The sequence below is a fragment of the Equus caballus genome, chromosome 20, assembly GCF_041296265.1.
Source record: "Equus caballus isolate H_3958 breed thoroughbred chromosome 20, TB-T2T, whole genome shotgun sequence".
In the NCBI taxonomy this organism is placed as follows: domain Eukaryota; kingdom Metazoa; phylum Chordata; class Mammalia; order Perissodactyla; family Equidae; genus Equus; species Equus caballus.
In genome coordinates, this window is record NC_091703.1 from 16,672,518 (window position 1) to 16,697,520 (window position 25,003).

General features: G+C 41.9%; 1 long non-coding RNA gene across 1 annotated transcript in view; it reads left to right on the forward strand.

Moving 5' to 3' along the window:
- The window catches only part of LOC138919592 (uncharacterized), a 170,375-nt gene extending 154,760 nt beyond the window's left edge, over positions 1 to 15,615 (forward strand). The window contains exons 4-5 of the long non-coding RNA XR_011429890.1: positions 14,320 to 14,425; positions 14,785 to 15,615. This is a non-coding gene — a long non-coding RNA (uncharacterized lncRNA). The remainder of the gene's footprint in view (positions 1 to 14,319; positions 14,426 to 14,784) is intronic.
- Positions 15,616 to 25,003: the final 9,388 nt, after the last annotated feature.

Here is a 25,003-nt window from a genome sequence, read left to right on the forward strand (position 1 = left end):
TGACTTAATGCCAAGAATTCTGGCTTCTGATGTTTAAGGTGCTTTCAAATGACCGCGGTCCAACATGCTGGGCTTTTAGGAAAAGGAGGGTACAAAAATGGCATGAAGTTCAAACAGAATGAACCCAGTGTACGAACCCAGTACAGATGAATTGAATATTAAGGATTTTAAAAATCCAAATTGCCATTTAAGGTGACCACGGCAATTTTCAAAAAGAATAACTGACTAGGTTGACCAGTCACCTTCTGCCTGCTGTTGTTTTCTCTGATCCTCGGTTCCTGCCAGGCGAGCTTTCTCCTGCTCCCTCTATCTGGCCAAATCCTACTCATACTTCGTGACTCAATTCTAGTTTCACTTGCTAGGGTCACAAGGGCCAAGCATGACCTCTTGCTTCACAGAATGCCTCTCTACTTATCTAGATTGCCCTGATGACTCTGAATCACGTGCTGCCTTCAGTTGCTATGTTACTTTTCATGTGCACATCTCTTAGCTGCTCACCTGGGTCCGCAAGCTCCTTGGAGGCTGGAATAGAAGATATTCTTCAAAGCTCCAAATATAGAGCATGTGTACAGTAAATAAATTCAAATTAAAATGGATTGAGTTGACAGACAGAAAAGCTTCAAAGGTGGCTGGATAACATTTTCCCAGCAGCTAAACATAAAATTCCAAGCAGAATCCTGCCATTTGGGATGTCAGAATAGGATCTAAATGCTTGACTTGGTCCTTAGAATAAAGTACCCCAAAGAAGACAGAAGCTGCTGTTAAGTTGCAGAAGGTCAAAGAAGGAGTCAGTTAATTTTTTTTGGATTCAGAAAAGGAAATGAAGAAACCAACCTGTTTCGCTCACATGGTGAAATTCTGCATGTCTAACTTTCACGTGCAGTATTGAATTCCACCCTGGACTTGGGCGTATGTTGGATTTAGAAATCTCCAAGGCAAATTTTTTTTATTACTCCCACTCTGGTTCATAAGGTAAGAGAATTATGGGGCTAGACATGAAGCCCCAAATCAGCTTTCTATGGAAAACTTTAAAAAAGCATTGTTTTCACCAACCAGCTTTGGAAGAGCTTCCAAAGACTCATTAGAATCTGTAGAAGAGGGTTCAGTGGAGAAGAGAATCCCCGTGTGAAAGTGGGGTACTCTGAAGACCTTGACCTTGTGAAGACCTTGACGGTGGGAAGCTGGGATTACTCTCCCTTCCTGTTATTTTCTGGCCCCTTCTGCTTTCTGCTCTGTTTTCTAAAGACTTTCCAGTTCCCATTTTAATCCGATGTACTTGCATTTGGGTTAACTGTGACAATTTATCCAATTTTCCAATTTGGAAGCATCGGTTGATTTTTTAACTTGTGTTTTTAGTGAGTGATTTGGGAAGTCTCTTCTTTAGGCCATTTTCCTTGTTGATCCCAGAAGCTGAGAGTTGGAACGGTTTGGTTTTGTAACCAGTGCTGCCTGACTTGTGCAGCCTATCAGGGATCCAGTGTGACTCGAGCTCATGAAAAAAAAGACTATGGCTATTATATTTAGAATTACAAATCCCCCAACCCCAGGAAAGTGTCTAGTAAACATATAGCCTTCCACAGTCATCTAAAGTGAGAGTCCTGGAAAGGACTGAAGTTCTTCAAGGATTATTTTTTCTCGAACAGCATTTTTTTCCTAACGCATTTCCGAAATTTGATGCTCTATTTTATTCCTAAAATCTTCTGGGGAAGAAAAGTTTACTACATTCTCTGGCCTTGTTTTAATGTTTGACAGCCCTTGAAATCAGAAAGTTATGTGAAACCTACACTCTCGCTGCAGTCTATGCCTGAGCTGACTTGTTTCGTCTTAAGTGGGGCCTGCAATGTCAATTACCCAGGCATTAGATGCAACCCATGTGTAAGGAGCTCTAGGGGTTTAAACTCTGGCACGGGCCATTTCGTTTAACCTCTTCTCTGGGAATGAAGATGGGCTTTCTGCTCGTATCTCCCGAACTGCACTGTACAGGCCACCTGCTCTGGTCTGTTTTGTCTCCTCCTGTTCCCCGAATACTCGTATCTTGCTCGTTTCTCTGTTTGTGCTTTGTTCATGCTGTGCCCCGACCTGGCACACCCTGCTTCTTTATCTCACCACCAGGATGGAAAACGCTGGGAGTTTACAAGCAGGGACCTTGTCTCTTTTGCTCACAGCTGCATCATGAGGTACATGTCAGCCGTATGACTCATGTTATATGCCTAGAACGGTGTTGGATGCTCCACTCATATTGGTTAAGTGGTGTTTAATCATAAATGTTCAAGTTCTACCCAGACATTAAAGCCCTTCCCCAGAGAAAGAGAACAGCATAATCCTTCATTCAACACAATTAAGTGGGTGTCTACAACATAATATTGTGTTCTTATATTTGCACTTAAAGGTGTATTTAGTTGTTCTCTCTTCCAAATTACAGCTTTCCTTTACGTTAAGAATGAGCTTCCTGCAATTGTTGATGAGTGAAAATATTGGGTCTCAATAACATGTCAAGTAATGTCCTCCAATTCCAGACCCAACTCGCAATAAGATGATACAGACTATTTATGGAGGGCTTAGTATATTTTTTTAACAAAGACCTATATATTACTTATTGTGTGCCAGGCATCATTCTAAAGACTTTATAAGTCTTAACTCATTTAACTCTTAAACATTCTATGCATTAGATACAATCATCGTCCCTGTCTTACAAGTAGGGATGCTGAGGCACAGAGAGATTAAGTTACTCGCCCAAAGTCACACAGCTTAAAGAGCCAGAGTTCAAACTCAAGCAGGCTGGGTCTAGGGCCTGGGCTTTAACCACTGCACCATACTTCTGCTTTCTTGGTGTGACACTTGAATCCGGGTCTTCTCCTTTCTGCTGATGGGGACCACCTTTAGTGCCCTGGAATGCTGCTCCTTCTACACGCACGTACTGGTATTAAGATTCAAAAACACAAAGTTGACCATTTCCGTCCTCAACCCACATTTGGCATTTTCAAGGCTTTCTTTCTCCTGCTGCTTTCTGTTATTCACGACCACATCTGTCTCCTCTATTAGACTGCAACTTGGAGAACAGCAAATATGGCTTCCTCCTCTCCCTCTGCTCCCTCCATGTTCCAGAACACAGTACGGTGCTCTGGACATAGTGGGCATTTAATAAGTATTTGTTAAATAAGTAAATATGTTTAGAGAATTTTTCCTGTTCTTTTCTTTCAAAACCAGACTGCTCGTAGGAGTTAAAAACACTAAAACTCATCTGTCACTTCTGAGATGGCTTGTAGGGGAAGTAAATACACAGTCCACTCCAGTCCGTGTGCCCATAGCCTAGAAGAGCACCAGGGAGCCTCTGAATGAGGAGACTAAGCAGTCTTTAACATGGGAGGCCATTTTTCAGTGGTACAGTGGCCAGTGGATAAAAGGTTGCATTCAGGGAGAAGGACGAAATGTACCATTGGAAGATTTCCTCTGGTGGTTTTAATAACATGGCCAACAATATTTTCTGACCTTTTATGGTAGTTCCTGCCTGAGAATGTCTGTGGTAGATTGAAGATGGCCACACATTCTTTGCTATTCCTTCATTCAGCAGTGGGGTCTTATTTCCCTCCTCTTGAATTTGGGCTGAACTCAGTGACTTGCTTGATCAGCCCAGTGCCATGGAAGTGATGCTACATGGTTTCCATGTCTGGGTGGGCAGGAGACTTTTGGCTCCCATCTTGGCCTTTGGGAACACTCACACTTGGAACCCAGCTACCATGCTGTGAGGAGGCCTAAGCTCTGAGGAGAGGCTACCATGGAGAGGAGCCGAGGCCTTGGGCTGAGAGCTGCAGCTGAGGTCCCAGCCTACAGCCAGCAACGACTTCGCGGTCATGTGAATAGGTCACCCCACAATGGAACCTCTGGCCACAGTCGAGCCACCCCAGCAGCCGCACATGGGGCAGAGATGCTCTGCCCTAGCAAGGCCTTCCCAAATTCCTGACTCAAAAAAATTGTGAGCAAAATGAAATTGTTGTTTTAAACCGCACGCTTGAAACACAGCAATAGATAACAGCAATGATGTCCTAATCAACACAGTGAGAAACAACTACAAATACAGGCCATCAAAGAGGTTTTCACTTTATATATAATTTTTCCCAAAATATACCCACTAGCACTACATATTTGGCCTGCTCTCACCCCTTGAGTCATGTGGTGCTTTGGAAAGAAACTGTTCACTTCATGGGTCATAGTTCAAAACTATGTCAAAGGAAGAAAAAACAAATGCTATAGCTCTGTTATTCTAGGCTCAAATTGTGAGGAAATTAAAATGTGACAGTCTGCACTTAAAAAATTCAACTCATAATCCCATGATTGCTTTAAACCAAGATTTATGATTTCAAGAAAATTCTAGACCTTTAACTAGATCAAATAGTTACCAGATCAGTTATTTCAGGGGGATGTTACACAGCTGATGTAGGGCCACCCCCTGGCATCATAGGCAGATCAAGAATGTCTTCCCACCTCCAACCCTCAACGCCTATTTCTAAGAGGTCATTCATTTGTCTTTATAGACTCCTCTTTTAAATGCAAATATACTGGGAAGGTTAACATAGCGACAGGACAGTTAATACAACTCTCAATCATTCACAGTTTAGACTGAGTTAGCAAAATTCCAGTTCACTGAGTCAGCACAGGAGGAAATGGGGTGACTCTTCTTGAGGGGTCAGTAGGCAGCAGGAGGACACAGGGCATCTGGGAGGCAGAGGAGAAAGTTTGGGAGATGGCAAAGCGTACGCAGAGCGAGGAGGGAAGCATCTGAGAATTTCTATACTTTCCCGGCTTCTTTTAGGTTGACCAAGCTTCTGAGACTTATGAGAACCTTTGATAAATAAAGGCTTAGAAAGGGTTAAATGAGACAGCCAAGAGTACTAAGCTGTTCCCTCCAATTATTACCTCCGTAGGGTCAAATAATATTCTGCCTCCTCCCAATTTCACCCCCTTTCCGGCCCCTTTCAAGTGGGCGGGTCCCTCTAATGCTCTTTAAAATTGCATGTGCCTGGCCTCTTGGTGACTGTTATTCTCAGCTGAGCAGAGTATTCCTGTGTCTGCGCCCCACGTGGCCTCCAATGCTCCTGGCCTGATAGCTTGTCAGCTCATTATCAGAATATTCGCAGAATAGTCAGAAACCCTGAAGGAGAGAGTTAAACAGTTATTTTCCTCAGGACCTGCACAAGCTGTCTTCATACTGACTAGGGAGGTCCTTTGAGGACACAAAAGGAAAAGTACCTAGTTATTTTTCACATAGTAGTTCAGAGGAGATATATATACTTGCATAGCTGGAATGCTTTCCTCATTGATTGTTTCATTTCGCCTTATGTCGAATTAGTCACAGAGCAAAGATTATTCTGAAGAAAAAGGGAGCATTTCACTCTGCCACCCCACCATCCCATACACTTCATGATGATCTTTCTAGAAATAGGCATCTATTATGTTGGTGTCCATCTCATTGAAGGAAGGGAGAGGAAGCCAGGTTTGAGGCTGTGTTTCTATCAAAGTCCTTTCCTTCTTTTTATTTGTGTCCAACCTTACCTTCTACGGCAGAGACTATCAATATCTGAGTTCTGCTCTTTGGGGCACACAAGTAGACCAATTTCCATCCTGTAGCATCTATGTGAGGCCATCTTACTGATTCCTGCCAATGTGACCCCTCCCACAGAGGAGAAGTGTGTCACTTGCAGGCCCAGGTGTATCTTCTACGCTCTCTCAGTCCTTCCTTATGCATCTCATGAATGGACAGAACTGAGTCACAGGTTAGCAGGAGTCTGGGTCCCTGAATGACTGCACGGAGCAAGCTCTCCAGTGATCGCCTTGGAATGTGACTGGACAGAAATTTTATTGTTTAGTCATAGTGTTTGTTTTAGCAATTAAGCCTACCCTGACTAATAATTGCCAACCTTTTTTCCCTTCCTCTCATCTTTTCTCCCTGGCCAAATGCTTGCATGATCCCTCCTACTCCATCTCCAACTGACTAACTCACCAAAAATTATTTGTTTATGGCCCTGTCAAGCTGTTAGTTCCTTAAAGCAGTGCATATACGCTGTTCATCTTTACATTTTTACTGTCTTTTATGCAGCAGGTTAAATAAATAAATGTTTAAGGATCCATGTACAAGTATGTTACTAAGGTAGGTCCTTCCTCTTGAGGTAGTCGCCATCAAATCGGGGAGACAGGATGTATACAGATGTCAGAGAGTATGTGGAACGTGCCCACAGTGTGGATAGGAGATAATCGCAGCGGTAGATGGGAGGAGGGAGCTGGTACATGGGGTGGTGTAGTTAGTGAAGTTTTCACAGCACGGGGTAGAAGTGAGCTAAGCTTTGCAGGGTGCGTAGAATTCTAAGAGCTAGAGAAGATGGGAGAAATCATAGACAAGGACAAAGAGACAGCATCTCTAGAGTCACCCAGTGAAACAAGAACAATTAAAATAGGCATAAGAACAATTAAAACCTGGTCGTGCATCATTCTTCCAAAAGTGGGACCCTAGGCCAGCCCGCTAATCAGCAAGATTGTGCTTCTCTATACCTCCTGGCATATTGAGCTTTCATGTAAGTTTTGGGGACAGTTCCTCTGATTTCTTCCCACATAAGATAGACAAATACTCATTATCGATAGTACTCTTTGTATTCTATATGACATAGTCTTTCCAATATGTCAGAGAAGTTTCACCTGGCTTTCTCCTCTGTTCTGTCCATCTATGAGTACTTTAAACTTGCTGTTGCAGTGCCATTGAAGATATTTGCTTCCATCATTTCCTCTCATGCATTACCATCCAATTTTAACAACCTTAGCATGTATAGATACATTTATTTCAAAGGGCTCTCATCTGTCTCTCGTCAGAGGAAGTGGAGAAGACTGAGAATCCATTAAAACAAAGAGTTTAAGTGCAGACGATCTTGGTTGTCTACAACCAAAAGAGAGCTGTTGTTTATCACTGGAGAAGGGGTTGGTTGTTCATCAGTAGTTTTCAGATGAAGAATTCACTGGGAATGCCAATAAAGCCAGGTCGTGTTGATCATTGTCCAGGAAGGAGGATAGACAAGGAGACAGCTGGAAAGAGGGTCAGTCACCAGTAAAGGAGTGGAGAGAAAAGGATTCTAGAGGCTCCCAGACGGACTTAGGAAGAATCATCTCTGAGAGCCTCTTTTCATGGTCATTTTCAACTGAATCCGTCCTTTTTCCATTCCCACATCCAAGCTTCCACTCCTCACCTTACCCCAAATCACTGACGTGCTCCAGGTTTTGTTATGAGAGCTATATTTAATACAGAGGTGATTGTGGGGCAGAAACAAGAGAAATGGAATATTTACATAAAAACATAGTTATGAAGTTCTTTTTAATTTTTATTTTCTTCTCCAATACACTTGAAAACCAATACATTCTATTCCAGATAATGCTCCATCGCTACCTCTTCTGTCTCTTAGAGCACTCTACTTGTTCTGAGGTTGGTTTCCTATAAGCGCTGCCGCCGTCCTCTGTGATGCCCCGTGGCCCTGGTGCATCTATATGATGCAACATAATTTTACCCATTCCTCTTCCCAGTAGCCTCTGAACTGCCTTGATGGGCGAGGGATTTATCCTTATGGCCCCCATCTCCCTGGTCAGTGGGACCATGTCTGAGATATGCTAGACCTTCAACAAACATTTGCTGCTTTATTGGTTGGGTGAAGGGACGAACGAACAAATAAATTGCAGTTCCCATGAGAGTAGGGCTTGTGTTACACCTCCTGGACCTCCGGTACTTAGCACTGTTCCTTGAACAGAGTTTAAACTCAGTGGATGCTCTTTCAGCACGATGATCATTGGAATTGGTGCTTAGGTGAAGAGTTATGTGTTCTTTCTTTCTTTCTTTACTAGTAGTGCCCAACCTACTCCCCAGAAGGATTTAAAGCAACTGAACATTAGGACTAGGCTTTTTTATCCAATATCTTGTAATCTGTAGATTGTAGGATGGCTCTTTTGAACTCTGAAGAGTCAGCTGGTTTTGCTGCCACTTTTCTGAGTGAGCCAGAAACCATCAGCCCTTTAACAATAGAATCTTGGGTGTGGTGTTTGTATGATTCAGCCCAAGCACATTTTCCATCCTGAATGGGACAACCCATTTACAAGGGAAGCGACACATGGTTAAATGATGGTTTTTAACATCCTGTCACAACTACCTACTTAGCTAGACTCTCAATGAAAAATGAATGTCTCCTAAAAGTTACTTGTCAGTTTTAGACTCATTTCTAGCAGCTCTTCGAACTTCCTCCGAAACGTCACATTTCTCTTGAAAGCAGAGGCTGTGCTTTTAAGCTACGTGTGCAGTGAATGTCTGTAATCACCTTCCAAATTATGGGATTGGAAGACTAGGTCTTCCCATGTCCTAAAACTGGAGTCCAGCTTAAAATGGTTTTCTGACTTCAATCACAAGTGCTCTGACTGGCGAGCTTTGCTCTTTTTCTCAATCTCACCCTTCCTCCGCCCTGGTATTTCTCCTCACCTCAATAAATCATCAATTTATCGAATAACCACTGTGGAAACTTCATTAGAGCTGCTACATTTTACTTTAACTATCACCCACTCGGGGCATCCTACTGAGCACCAACAGATGTGATTTTTCTGGCTGATGGCCAACCTCTGCCGAGCCATCTCTCTTGAGAGGATGTGTTTCATCTCTCTGAGTTTATCACATGAAGAGTAGCTCTTTTCAGAGAGTTCTCTCTCTCTCTTTTTTGTTTTTTTTTTTTTTGCTGAGGAAGATTTGTCCTGAGCTAACATCTGTTGCCAATCTTCTTCTTTTTGCATGTGAACTGCCATGATAGCATGGCTACTCAAAGACAAGCGGTGTAGTTCTGCACCTAGGGAACTGAACCTCAGGCTCCCAAAGTGGAGCACACCATACTTAACCACTAGGCGACTGGGGCTGGCCCCAGAGAGTTCTCTTAATGCCCTAAAAAATCTGTCTTGCTTGGTGCTTTAACTTGTCTGCCCCATGTGCTGGAGCCACATCTGCACAACAGTCTAGAGGCAAATGATGGGGCTCTGTGGTGTTTTGTGTCATATAGAAAGTAATGCTTTCATTTTCTATCCTCATAGAACAGATCCAGGCAACACAGTGTACCGCTATAAAGCGGATTCAAGCTAGATTTGCCCACCTCTCCATTCCCTCTTCTGTGGTGGGCCATCCCTTCTCTTCACTCAGAACTTCTCTTCAGAGTTCTCTCAATCCCCACTTGTTATAAGTTGAATTGTGTCCTCCAAAAACAGATATGTTGAGGCCCTAGCCCCCAGTACCTCAGAATATGACCTTATTTGGAGACAGGGTCTTATGGAGGTAATCAAGTTAAAATGAGGTCATTAGGATGGACACAGAGACAGACACACACAGAGGAAGGACAGTGAAAACACATACAGAGAAGATGGCTATGCAACTGGAGCGATGCAGCCCCAAGCCACGGATTGCCAGCAAACCCTAGAAACCAGGAGAGACAAAGAGGGATCTCCCCTACAGACCTCAAAGAGAGCATGGTCCTGCCAACACCTTGATTTTAGACTTCTCCAGAACTATGAGACAATACATTTCTGTTGTTTTAAGGCGCCCGGTTTTTGGTACCTTGTTACGGCAGCCCTAGCACGGTACTCATGCTGCTCCTCCCTTCCCACCACATGCAAACGCCCGCCTCTCAGCCGGGGTCCCTTCCTTACCATGGCCCACTCTGGCAGCACACCAAGTGGCAATTCTTGCCCTCTCTGCCCTCTGGCTATCAAAAGTTATCAGTCTTATGTCCCACTCCCATGTCCCACTTCCTCATGGCCTTCCCCTCTTTGGGATGATTAAGTAACAATGAAGTGACTACTTAGGCACAATGCATAGAAAACTGTGAAGGGGTGGCCTACCGGTTGATGGCACAGTTCCCAGGTCATATATAACACATACCACAGGGTTCTCAGGAAGAATAGTCTACAGGGACGTGTCTCAAAAGGAAGTCTGTGGTTTCTCTGAGAATTTTTAATCTTGTGTTTTCACTGACAAGACATTCCAAAACATTTTATTAACTTTTTAGTTATAAAATCAAAACTTCTGTTTTGCCATGGTTATTACAAGTGAATGCAATTTTTATAGAAGACACTATCTTTTCTTTAATATTTTTCCAGCTTTATTGAAGTATAATGAACAACTAAAAGTTACGTATATTTAATGTGCACAATGTGAAGTTCTGATGTATGTATGTGTTGTGAAATGATTACCACAGTCAAGCTAATTAGCATACCCATCGCCTCACATAGTTACCTTTTGTGTGTGTGTCTGCGTGAGAAGACATTGTTTTAAATCAATTTTCCCCCAACTGGACTTTGCAAGATACTTTTTGTATTTCTTTAAAAAGGGGCTATTTATTTCTCAAAATTAAGAAACACTTCTATGAATGAAAGGAATGATCAGGGAGCAACCTAGGCTGACATCTTCAATCTTGCTGCTTGTCTCCTCTGATACTGAGCTGGATCTCATTTGATGCTGAGCCAAATTTGCTCCTTATAATTAGCTATTACATATACATATACATTTGCTTGAGGTTTTCAGAACATAAAAAAGATTGTTCCCTTGTCTTTCTGCCCACTTAAATTTCCCTTTAAAATGACACTCTCTTTTCCCCCTACCACTACTCATAGAGCGAATACGCTGTGAGCTACTTTTAAAATCAATTATTCAGGGTCTTGGAGGCTGGAAGATGGAGCAGAAGTTCCCTGGAGCATTTTGAAGTAAACATCAAATTATAAATGAAGAGCTCTTTAGAAATAGGCTGAAGGATGCGAACAGGGATGTAAGTGGATGGACTGGATTCCAACCCCTGCCTAACCTTCAGGAAAATTACTTCCCCTGTGTGAGTCTAAGTTCACCTGCTGAGGAAAGCTTTTGGGAATCCCTGGGGATAATGCCCCTGTCTCTGAGTCTAGTGACAAGATTCTCTGAGGCGTGCTTTGTGTGTGTGTGGTGTGTGTGTGTCTGTGTGTGTGTGTTGGGAAAAATCATCTCTTTCAGGCCTGGTTTCCACCATCTGAGCATCATCAACCACTGTGAAGACGCGCTGTCTCTGCTAAGGCTGAGAGAGGGGCGGACCCAGAGGGCTCGCAGGAAGCCCTCCCCAGGCCGCCTTCCCAAGGAGTGATTTCCTGCCGCCCACGGCCCATCCACTGCAGAGGGTTTCCACGGCTGCCTGGAGCAAGGTTCAGACAAACAGGAGACAATCGGACAGGGTGTGAAAGCCTGACCCAAGATTATTTGGAATGGAACGATGAACAGTACAAGGTTTATAATTAGATTCCTTATTGTTCTGAGTTTCCAAAGCAGACCAGGCACTTCCTATGGATTAGGCCTCCAGAAGGGCCTTCCGGGGGCCAGAGGCCATCTTTGCTCTCTCTTCTTCTCACCATAGTCAACAGTGAAGCACGCAGGCCATTTGGAAATTCCTTCTTACTGGGCCTCTGGGAGTAGAAAGGCTTGATTAGGCCTCAGCTGAAGAATGGTAGATTAAGCTCTCTTTTGCCAGGTACTGGAAAATCTGATCCAAACGCACATACACAAAATCCCCAAAATGATTAACTAAAACGTACTACATACATATATTCCCATATACTTTTATATGATGTCAGCTTTTTGTCATGTGTATTATGTTGTAAGAACATTAGTCAGTGGGCATAAAGTTGCAGTTAAGTAAGATGAGCAAGTTCTAGAGGTCTGCTGTACAGCGTTATACAGACAGACGACGACGCTGTATTGTACACTTAAAAATTAGTTAGAAGGTAGATTTCCTATTGTTTTTACCGTAATAAAATAAAATAAAATATATTCAATGAAAGCTAAGCTATCTCCTCTTCCAGATCTTCAGGCTTTCTCATCAGAGACATCCAATATATCCTTCCAAATATATTTCTATGCATGGACAAAAATATATATGTATCAGTGAACATATATGTGCTGTTTTTACATACATGGGAGAACACCATACCCTATATTTGGGATCTTGTTTTATTCACTTAACAATATATCTCAGAGCTCTTTTCATGCCTACGTGGAATGATGTAACTCATTTTACAAATCTTTAGACTATGGGTACCGCAGGGAATATCTCATACATACATCTCTCCTCAGGTGTGCAGGTTTCTTTGCCAGATATATATATTCCCAGCAGTAGAACTGTTAGATCAAAGGTATATGAATTTTTTATTTTGGTAGATATTGACAAATTGCCCTCTGAAGAAAGCATGTCAATTTATATTCCCTGCCTCTCTGCACTCTTACCAGTGCTGTACGTTTTCAAACTTTTTGATCGTTGCAAAATGTATAAGTAAACAAACATATCTCAAGGGATTTTCTTGCTTCCAGCCTTGCTCTCTTCAATTCACTATTTACCCCGCAGCTAGAGTGATCTTTCTTACATGTGAATCTGAGCCTCAGCTATGCAAAACTCTTCCATGGCTCCTCCTTATCCTTGGGAGAAAGTTCTGTTTCCTTGACTGGCTCACGAGGTCCTCAGTGTCTGGGTCCCTGCTTCGGTCTCCACCATCATTCCTCATCTCTTCCCGCCTTGCACGCCACATTTCAGCCATGTTAGACTATAATGCCTTCCTCAGAGATGGGCTGCTCTCCCGCACTTCCCTCCAGGCCTCTCCTCTGTGTTCCTGTCGCTTAAGGATGGTCTCACTTCCTGTTTTCCCCGCTCTGGCTCACTCCTACTCATCATTCTGCTTTCAGCTTAGATGTGGCACCCACTAGTTTATAAAGGGGAGCCCTCTGGCTGCCTCCACAGCCCCCTGTACTTCAAATTTTAAATTATATAACATTTGGTACATACAAAATAATATATGTAACACATATGTAAGTGATGGAGCATAAACAAAAACAAACACCTATGTACCTACCAACCCACCTTAAGAACCAGACGGCTGCCAAAACTCTAATGTGTGCTGCTTTCCTGTCCATCACTGCTCTTACCACACTGGCCAGTAATGGCCTCCATACTTGTCTCTATTTCCCACTGTAGTTTCAGCCCTGGGGATGCAAGTCTGGGTCTGACTTGTGCATGCCAATATCCCAGGGTCAAGCAGAGGGCCTGACCAGTTGCAGTCACTTGACAATATTTTAAAATTGAATTTAACAATATCCAGAAAGGGAAATACTTAAAAACAAAAAACAACAAAAAAAAACAGGTTCCCCGAGAGTGGTTCAGTTGTTCAGAACCTACCATCCGCTCACTCTGTACTTTGGGTCCTTGTTCTAAGCTCAGGGATCAGTTCTAGCGGCTTAGGCCTGCTTCTCTGGCTCCTTTTGTGAGGCCAGATTGCTGGGACATGTTTCTTTCTTTCTTTTTTTTGTTACTATTATTCACTTAAATGTTTAAATCATGTACCAACAAGGTTGAACAGTTCCTGATTTACCAGTAATCTACCTTCATGTTGTCGTTACAAAGCGAATGAGCTTACTCTTCTACGGCAATGAGCAGATTCAGTTACCGTCCAAAGCTAGAAATATCATTCTTGATGCTGATTTCACAAATTCAATGCTACCACTTACTTGAATTAAATAAGGAAACATATCACTTACGAAATTTAGATCAAGATGATAATAGTAACTCTAATTTAATGAGGGCCGGCCACGTGCCAGGCACACTGTAGATTTCATTGCTGATCTTCACCATAATCCTGCAAAGGTAGGAATGGTTATTTCCATTTGCAGATGAAGACATGGAGCTTCAACAGATAAGGGATTGAATCAAAGCTACTGAGCATGGACACGACAGAGTCAGAATTGAGATCCAAGTCTTTGTCTTCTCAAACTCCAACCCAACTTCTTTCCTCCATATCCCACTGCATCTCAGACAACAGCATAGCTAAAGAACTAGCACAAAGCCTTTTTTTTTTTTTGCTGAGGAAGATTAGCCCTGTGCTAACCTCTGTGCCAATCTTCCTCCACTTTATATGTGGGTTGCTGCCACAGCATGGCTGATGAGTGGTATAGGTCTGTGCCCAGAATCTGAACCTGCAAACCTGGGCTGCTGAAGTGGAGTGTGTTGAACTTAATTGCTATGCCACAAGTCTGGCCCCACACGAAGCCATTTTAAAGTACTTTTCTTATCTTCTTCTTTAAACTTGCCCTGGTCTATCATTTTAAAAATTATTTTATTCTTTTTGAATTACAATCTTTACTACTTTTTACATGGTATTGAATATTTACTGAAAGAGGTAGAAAAAGGAGAGAAAATCACTTTGTTTTTAGCAATTCTTGGTTTTATGCAGTCACTCATTGATTTGTTCATCCAACAGATGTTTGAATGCCTACTGTATGCCAGGCACTGTCTTATGTTAACAAAATGGACAAAAATCCCTGCTCTCATGAAGCTTACATTCTAATTAGGGGACATCAGCAAAGGTATGTAGTGTAAGTGCTAAAAGAAAAAGTAAAGCAAGATAAGGGGATGAGAAAGGGCAAGCCTGGACGTTTCTTTAAAAGAGGAGTTCTGATGAGGTCTCCCCAGTAAGGTGATATTTGAGTAGAGACCTCAATGAAAGGAAGAAGAGAATCAATGGCGATATCGGGGTGGTGGGTGGGGAGAGAGGGTTCCCAAGGTAGGATGCACTTGGCTCTGTGTGCACATTCATGCCTAATTTATAGAATCTCCCAAGCTATAATATTGCTGTTTATATTTTATAATAGATTCTCTTACATTTTGTAAAGCTTGAAGACGTTACCTTCAGTCCTCAAATTAACTAGTTTCTCTTTACCTCAAGGCCTCTCCATAGCTCCTGGCACTTCACTGAAGATGAAGCTTGCCCCTTGCCTGCTTCCTGTTGACTTTGAAGGAGAAGACTGCTCAATCACCCACTTCTCACTTACTGAGGCTTAGTGAGATGGCACCTGTGAAACTCAAACATACATACTTCCGTGGAAGCTTATTGCTATCTTAGTTATTGTTATGAGCTTGGAAGTCAAGGGTACTCAGCACGGTTGTATTTATCAAGCAGAAGATGTAATTCTCTCGTGTATTAGGAGTAAAGCCATTCAAAGCACGTGTGTATTTCTATCCCTCCAAGCAAGCTGGGGCGTGTTAGACCAAACACCACATGAGGTAGTCTAAGGGAAGGGAAAACTCCAAGGAGTTGTGCCTGAAGCTCATCAAAGACAGATGGTGGTCCGGGGCCAGGCATCAAGTGGCCCGAAAGTGGCACCAGAAAAAGAAATGGAGATTTCCATACAGGATGGGTGGAGGGACAGGGAGGGAAGGGCTTAGTGGGAAACAAAACAAACGCATCCAGTATGAGATTGCACAATGAAAAGAACAGAGAGTTTACAGTGCCAATTAGAGAATAAATAAAAGTACGCATCTCGGGAAATTGGCGAATGGAATGGGATGAGAAACTGTCGATCAAGAAGGATTATTCATGAAAGAACCATGACTTAAAGTGTACCTAGGCTCTAGCTTCAGAGCAGCTAGGATGATAAAAGTCTGGTTAAGGTGGGTGGAAACTACCTCCCAGCCATGTTCACGGTCATATCTGTGAAAAGAGAATTGGAATGATGAGAAAAACCTGGAGGGAAATAAACTACCATTCATATTCTGTCACCTCATTGTGTGCTGCTTCAATTGAACTTCACTAAACAAGTGCAGACCTGTAGAAAGATGAGTGGTGTTTCCTACTCAATTAATCACTAAGGTGCCCTCCCAAAGGAACCATCTGTCAATAAGGTGCTTCTGAAATGATGGTAGGAGACAATGGACTATTAACCAGAGGAATGGTGTGAACTTTCAGCTCATTTTCAAGGTCTCAGAGGAGAACAAGTACAACAGAATACATGTAACGACTTTAGGAGCCCCCACATTGTTGAATCAATCTTGCTCTCTCTCTCTTTCCTGCTTAGCAGCACTTATAAAAAACTAGTGAAAAAATTTTGCACGGTTACGGATTTTCAAATCAAATTTCCCCTGGGTTATTATTCAGATAGACTTAGTGTGAGAATCCTATTGATGATAATGGCCATGATAATAAAAGTAATTTCCAACATTTGCATAGGTCATTATGTTTCGTACAGCCCCTTCACTTACGTGGTCATATTTAATCTCCACAAGAACGTTTAGGTATTATATATCCTTGGTTTAGAGATGAGAAATTTGGCCCAAGCTCACACTGCTGGAATTTGGTAGTGTTCAGAAGAGCAGAACTGTTAGCTCTGTGCAAGACTGTATCCATTACCTCCTTCTGCTTTCCTTTCTGCCCTGGCCAAGAGAGAGCACCAAACACTGGCATCTATCCTCACTCTCTCTTTGTGGGGACACTAAATGTCCTGTGCCTCTAACTTAAAGTTCCTACATGTGGGAACCTCTTTATGACCCATGGGAGTTGGGAGACAAAGACATTGCTCATCCAATTGTAGGTAGAACTGAGCAACTGGCTGCCTTGCTGCCAACCTCAGCAGGCAACAGTAAAAAAGGACCCATTGACCTCCAAGGTCTGCTTCCCAGAAGTCAGGGCCCTTATTCCCGGTACAGAGTCAGGTCCTTGTGGGCACCGGCTCTGTGTCCTGGGCTTCCTTTAGTACCCTCATCTTTTTCCTCTTTCCAGAACACGAACCCTTTGAACCAGTGTTTCCCAAAGTATTCAGCAGAATGTTCTGGAAGAGGTTATGAGGCACTGGCATGGCGGAGGCGGGGATGGGAGGATTTTGTGACAAATGAGCTCGGGAAATGCTCTTGAAGATTTATATGCACATTAGTGTATTAAAGTTTCTGAGAAATCCCACAGTAAAGAACTATTTAATTTTATTTATTTCTGTGGTTCTGAACCTCTCTCTTTCCTATAACCCCTGTTAAGAACTAGTGGAACATTTCTTTACCCATTACTAAGTTTTACAATTATGCAACACTCCAAAACATAGTAGAGCACAGAATGTTCTGGAAATGCATAGCTCCCTCTACATGACTTGGTAAACAATAGAGCCTATAGATGTTGAAAATTTTTAGGTATTTTGTGAATCTTTATGGGTCAAAGTGCACTAAATATATACATACGTAAAAGAATGAAGCAATGGCCAAATAAACAACCGTATTCATTTGACAATGGTATAGATCAGTGGTTCTCAATTTCAATGCGCAGGCAAAGTTGAGAAATAAAGGTATAAATGATTATCCTAAAACAAAGAGGAGATGCGAGACTGAGAAGAATTTCTGGGGGCTGATTTGGGCCACTTGGAAATTGTCCATGAGTTCATGAAATATCTCCCCTCCCTAGAAGACTAAGACAAATGTTAGAGACTTGGCTCATTGTTTTAGAATTCTAATTGGTAAACATGTGTTTCTAATATGCCTGTGATTGGTTTAATTATACACAAATAAGTTTGGCTTCTGTATATTGCAGAAGACTGCAGATGTGAAATTTTAATTATCACATCATGTGGCAATTTAGTTCAGGGTGGACAAACACAGGTTATAACAAAAGACACTAAAGAGTTGGCTTGTAAATGGGTTTTTGGGGATATACAATACAATTGGCTTATGAACCAACTACTGAATTCAGAGCGCTGAATACTCTGTGGGAAATACTCCCCTTCAGAAGCTGCTTCTATAAATATACAGATCACGGACACATACTAACAGTGGTTGAGAGCTGAAACTCAGGTTATTTTGATCACCCAGGAGAGCCATGAGGAAAGAAGGGACAGTTAAGATGGGATGGAGTCAGGAAATTTATGGAGCTTAGAACTCTCAAGGAAGGGTAGACCCTAGTGAGTTCTGAGTAGTCAGAAATAAGGAGAAGTTAAAATGATAATAGCTGTACTTTACTGAGCACTTCCTACATGCCAAGCTGTATTCTAAGTGTTTTACCTGTTATTTCGTTTAATCCTCACTTATAAGGGAGGTCCTATTATTATATCTATTATCCCGATGAGTAAACTTTAGAGAGTAAATGAGCTAATGTATGCAGAGTTTGGCACTATAGCTGGCACATGGCAAACATCCAATAGTGTTAGCTCCTGATTTTTGGATCATAGAATCATAGAATGTTAAAATTGGAACAGACTTTAGAGATCATTAGTGAGACTCATCATTTTATTCCCTAAAAAGAAAGTAAACAAAACAGTAACAATAGGGGAATTCAATATTTAGGGTCTGTCTGAGATTCAGCTGTGATCCAATATCAAGGAAGCTGGGAAGATCTCATTTACCAAATACCTCCTCTAAAAATAACATCATTCTTTGCTCCTGATGGCTGGAATCCTGTGAGTAGAGTAAATAGAGTTCCCACAAGTCCTTCAAGCTGTGGCTGTAGAGCAGCATTGCCCTGACCACCTGCTCTGGGTCACCCCAGAATGGAGGCTCTGATGAGCATGGAAGATGGAGAAGGAGTGTCCTCTCCTTCCCCAAATGTCCACAGGGCCAAGGAGATACAACCTTAGAATGACCAAGCATACACAGGCATGTGAGTTACCAAGCGGCAGAGGAGTCAGTTCATTGGTTTACTCATCTGCTGGGCAACTATTTATGGGGCAGGGCTACCATTTACTGAGCAATCACCATGTGGTAGATGCTATAATGTGCCTCCCAGATCCTCCTTCAGGAATGAAGGACTGATTACTCCAGCTGCTGGGAGGGCCCTTGGTAGGCAGCCTTCAACTGTTGGCTCTCTTTGAGGAATGCCTTGAATAAAGAGAGCTACCTTGCTCAAGGCTACACCCCCAACTCATCCAAGAGCGGCCCTCACCCAATGACTGGTTGAATCAGGGTTGGGGGAGGACACTGTAGGAGTCGGGGGAGGGGTGGAGGTGATAAAGGCCCTGCACTCTTGCCCACCCGGGGCAGTTCTGAAAGATCCCCTGTTTAGAATTTGCTGCAGGGTTGGCCGTTGCTTTCAACCCCTCCTCATCCCCATTTCCAGCACATTCAATCATTCAACAAATATTTATTGAGCACTTTCTTGATCAGACTCTGCAGGCAAGAGTATATACAAAATATATTCAAGAGTGGACTCTACATCATGTTCGTGATGCAAAAGATGTCCTTGGGGATGAAACGAATTTACCAGAATGTTAATATGAATTCCTTGCTTAGGTCCCTGCTGAGAAAAAAAAATGTAGAAACTCTCATTAAATCATTACGTGATAGAAACAAACAGCAGGAACTGAACCACATCATATTAACTGCATTAATTCCCCTAGAACTAATTGAAAAAGAAGTTGTCGATGGATACCATCACTGGAACCTAATGGTTTACTTTGGTAGAGGTCCCAGGTAACATTTGGGGTCTCTCTGTGTGGGATAAGCTTTGTTGCCTTATCTTACGAGAATGAGTAACATGGGTATTCTAAGTTCAGAGGCAGTGTCAGCTGAGTGCTTTTGCACATTGTATATTGTAGGAATTTATATTAGAATTAATAACAATACAAGTCTATGTATAAGTGATACATAAAACATGTTATATGTATATGTCAAAGTGTTTTAGTAAAATAATAATATTCTATGTATTAAAATCTAAACTGTATGAGGGCAGAAATGTTGATCCACCACTATTATGATTTTTACATATTTTTTCCTAATGTTTATGATACATAGGCAAACTGATTTTTATGCTTTTGCCTAGTTTTATTTTGGTAGTGAAGAAGCAAGAAGATTAAAGTTATTCAAGGTGAAGCAAAAGGAGATGCCCATTTCATTTGGTGCCCTAGGAAAAGATTTCTATAATCAATAAGAATTGATTATAGATTGATATATATATATATATATATATATATATATATATATATATATAACGATTGATTATATGGTGTCTGTTCTTAAAGATGTGAAGATTACACTAACTTAGTGTTTGCCTTGTAATTTAAGAATTGTTCCTGCAATTTAGGCACATTGCCAGCAGGGGGAGATAGGGAACTACAGTCACCTGGATCGAGCTCCTGAAGTGTTTCAGTTTTTCTGTGATTCAACACAATGGCTCTCATTAATTCGTTCTCCCTCTAAGCAACAATAATACATTTTCAAATTTTGAATAAACTATATATTTTCTAAAATATAAAAATAAGCTATCTTTAAGCAAACTCTCTGCTGAAAGATAACACCTTAGAAGCAGAATTAGGCAAACTTTCTGTAAAGAGCCAGAGAGTAAATACTTTAGGCTTTGTGAGCCATATAGTCTCTGTTGCAACTACTCGACTCTGCTGTTAGAACGTGAAAGAAGCTGTAGGCAATATGTAAATGAATGAGTGAGGCCATGTTCCAATAAAACTTTATTTACAAAACCAGGCAGTGGGCTGGACCATGGTTTGCAGATCCCTGCCTTAAAATAAGTATAGATCTTTCTCCCCTTAAGATGGGGTTACATCTGGATAAACCCATTGTAACATGAAAATATCGTAAGTTGAAAATGCATTTCATACACCTAATCTACCGACCATAATAGCTTAGCCTAGCCCACCTTAAACATGCTCAGAACACTTACGTTAGGCTGCAGTTGGGCAAAATCATCTAACACAAAGCCTATTTTGTAATGAAGTGCTGACTATCTCATGTAATCTGTTGAAAACTGTACTGGAAGTAAAAAACAGAATGGTTGTATGGGTGCAGGATGGTTGTAACTGTATTGGTTGTTTCCCCATGCGATCTCGTGGCTGATGGGCAGCTGTGGCTCACTGCACTGCCCAGCATCACAAGAGAGGATCTCAATGCCTATTTCTAGCCCAGGAAAGGATCAGAATTCAAGGACGAGCCCCAGTAGCTTAGTGGTTAGGTTTGGTGAACTCTGCTTCGGTGGCCTGTGATTGGTGGGTATCTGGGTGTGGACCTACACCACTCACCTGTCAGTGGCCATGCTATGGAGGTGGCCCACATACAAAAGGAGGAAGATTGGCAACAGATGTTAACTCAGGGAGAATCTTCCTCAGCAAAAAAAAAGGAAGAAAGAAAAGAATTAAAAATCCGAAGTAGGTTTCTACTGACTGCATATTACTTTAGCACCATCATAAAGTTGAAAAATCTTAAGTCGAACCGTCAGAAATTGGGGATGGTCTGTATTGTGAATTCAGTTGCCTGCAGTGAAGCAAGTGGAGCAGGGTCTGTGACAAATCAGGAAGCACATATTCTGTTTAACAGCTGACCCCACTCAGCTCCAGCTGGTAGCAGCCGTGCAGAATGTGAGCCCAGTGTGGCCAGATCTTCCTATTTTCCAGAAACAGCTGGAAATGTAGATTTTTATGTGATAGCTTCCAATTTTTAAAATTTGGCAGTTAATTCAGACAACAGCCACCTTGGGCAAGCAGCAGAACAACTTGGCAGACTGTGGCCCTGTTGTATAGCGAGCAATTTTAAAAATTAACCAAGATACTTGAGATAGATGTGGAGATTTCTGTCACTATCCTTCATTTTTCAGAAATAAAGTCGACATGTAGCATTGTGTAAGTTTAAGGTGTACAGCACATTACTTTGCTACATTTATATATTGTAATATGATTGCCAGTGTAGTGATACTTGTCACATTACATAATTAGAGTACAGTATTATTGTCTATATTCATTATACCATGCGTTAGGTCTCTATGGTTTATTTACTACTTGTTACCATTATTCTTCTTAATATAAGCACTTACATAGCACTGATTAAGTGGCAGGCCCTGTTCCAATTGCTTTATATACATTAGCCTATGAATTCCCACAACAACCTTGTGAGGTAGATGCTATTACTATTTCACCTTGGGCAATGAGAGGTTGAGTAACTTGCCCAAGGTCACTCAGCTAAGACATGGCAGAGCTGAGATTTGAACCTAGGCCGTGAGAAGGTAGAGTCTGTGCATAGGAACCATGATGTATAACTGGCTCCCTTCTGGGGCTACCATCCTCTTTTCACTCTGTGCTAAGCTTCAGCAACAGTGATGGAAGGAGAGGGAAAGACTGTTTCTCTCTCTTCTAACCAGACTCAGGGCTCCAGAGTCAAGGCCCCTTCCCAGTCTACTTATCTTTCCCTTCCAACCATGGACTTGGTGGTTTTGGGGAAAAGTCACACCTGAAACGCCTTCTTCATCAACCTGCTGTGAGTCAAACGCCCCAGCAAAAGTCAACTCAGAGGCTTGGGTTATCCCATTATTTCTGTTTATATTTTATCATAATTACTTTTTTGTAAAGCCCCACTCTGCTCTGGAATTTGGGTTAACTCTAATACAATATTTGGTTTAATTATCCACGTTGCTTTTCTAATGTGTCCTAAGCAAGCCCCAAGCAGATGATTCCAGACACGTGTGGAAAGATTTTTTTCTTAAAGTCATAGTACGAAATTTAGGGAAAGGAAATGAAACAGAAGTGAAAGTTGTTCTGAAAGGACAGTAAGAATTCATATCTAAGTTTGACTAGTGGAAAGCACGGTTTTGAGAGAGAAGTGTAAATTTTTATTTTCTCTAGCATACATGAAAGGAATTGCAAATTAGATGCTTGGATCACTTTTCTGAAATGCAGCTATAAGTTTTATGTTGGTTTTTGAAGATATTCTGTAAAGTAATTTCAGCTGCAAAGGAAATGCAGGAGGCAAAACAAATTATAGTCCTCTTTTTAAAAAATGCAAATACCTCTGGGAGGCCAGTGGAGCTATCAATCATACACGATCTATTATGCAATACAATTCAGCAAGGCTTTCCTTCTAAAGCCCAGGGAATGTGGATTCTACTGGGAAAAGAAAATAGATAGTTTTAGAATTCTGGGGTCATGTGAGGCCTCAGGCAAGAATGGAAGTTGTTTCATGACAGAAACAGGCTTTTCCTAGAAGAGTCCCAGTTTTAAAACTGAAGGTCCTGTGTTCCAGGAATTCTCTCGGTTCCAGGCAAACTGGGACACCTGGTGACCCTAAAGTCTTTGGATAATATTCCTGATTTCCCTCTGGCTCCCTGCTCCCCCAACTCTCCTCTCCTCATGGCTAAGCCTTCTTAACCTCTACTTGCAGGTGTGGCCCCCAGCCTCTGAATAACCTCCGTCAGTGTTTTCCAAATTTCTTGATCACAAGAATCAACTGGATGCTCATAAAAACAGATTCCCAGGCTGCATTCCCAGTGATTCTCATTCAGAGGTTTGGGGGAGGTCCTGGGAATCTGTAAATTCACCAAGAAGGCAGAGAAGTTTGGGAAACACTGGCTAGCCCATATTCAGGGCCAATCCAGGACCTCTTGTCCAGTGACTAGGAGACTCAGGCGCGGTCCTCACATGCTGTCGCCTGACTTGGACCTTGGCCCATTGCTAGCGATCAGGTTTCCAGGTGACTGCACTCATGAATATCAGGGACTGTCTCTGAGTCTTTGTCCAGAGGCTGACTTTTCCTGCCCACTGACAGAGGTCTCGGGTGCTTCCTGCCTTTCTGAATCTCTGTAAATAGCTTATTCTGGGAGTTGCCATGTTCTGTCCCTGGACGTTAACATTGCGTGCCTGCCCAGAGCGTTCCCACTTGCCTGTCATCATCCCCTGTGCATAACCACCAGTGGGACATCATCCCACTTCCACCTGCAGGTGTGGTCGCCTCTCTGTGAGAGTCCCCACAGGTCCTGGCCTCTTCCAGTTTCTCTCACAGACTGTGTTTAATCCTTTTCTGTCCAGATGTTTTAAGAGATTCAATAACTAGAAGTTCCTCATAAAGTTAAACATACGGTTACCATATAACCCAAGAATTCCACTCCTGGTTATATACCCAAGAGAATGAAAACATATGTTCACACAAACACTTGGGCACAAACGTTCATAGCACCAATATTCATCAGAGCCAAATGTCCATCAACTGATGAATAGGTAAATACAGGCTGCTCTATCCAGATGACGAAATATTATTTGGCAACAAAAAGGAATGAAGTATTGACACATGCTACAACGTGGATGAATCCTGTAAACTTTACATTAGGTGAGAGAAGCCATCACAAAAACCCACATATTATTGGTTCCACTTATAAGAACTGTCCAGAACAGACGAATCTACAGAGACAGAAAGTAAATTAGTGTTTGTCTAGAACTGGAGAGAAGTGGGAGCGACTACTGAAGGGTAGGGGGTTTCTTTTCAGAGTGATGAAAACGTTCTACGTTGATTATGGTGATGGTTGCAAAATTCTGAATATACTACAACCCACTGAATTGGACACTTTCAATGTATGGTATGTGAATTATAGCTCGATTATGCTATCACAAAATAAAAGAGTATAAATTAAAAAAAAAATGATTCAACAGCGTGAGAAGAACACAAAAGGCAGGAGATCCTGTCGAAGGGAGTGAGGCTCTGAGCTGACTGAGGTTGAATCCAGCTGTGTGAGCCTGGGCCTCAGTTCTTACTCTGTAAAATGAGGACAATAGCAGTACTGACTTCGTTACATTGCTGGCAGGGTTAAATGAGAAGATACCTGAAAGCATTTAGATAGTACCTGACACATGTTAAACTTTCTATAAATTGTTAACTATCACCCTCATTGTTATTATTATTACTAGTGCTATCATTACTGCTGCAATTATTATTTTTACCAGGAAATAAGAGAAGGATATAGAGGATAAATTAGGAGCGAGTCCTTTATCTTTTTAAAGAATTGTCAGGGACTTCCTCTACACCTTGGCTTCTAAAGAAGCATTCTCCCTTCTCTTCATCTCTTCCTCCTTCCTCATCATACCAAAAGATTACACTGGCCATATTTTCAAAATGAACATCGGGATATATGATCTGGCCATTCAGTGGAAAGGAATTAATATCCAAACACTTCTAGAAAATTCCAGCTATGTTATCATTGTACATTTGACCTCTGCTTGGAGGACAAAGAATTTGGGCTAAGATTATTAGGTACAATAAAGATATATCGGATGGATGGAAGCTTTGGTGGGCTGGTCTAAGAAGGCAGCCCCTTTTGTATTGTGAAGTTCCAACAGCCAACTCACATCCGAATTTTAAGGATATAACCCATTGCTAGACAATCTGACTGTGTCGTGTTTTGCCCCAACTCGGTGCATCATAGTACTCTT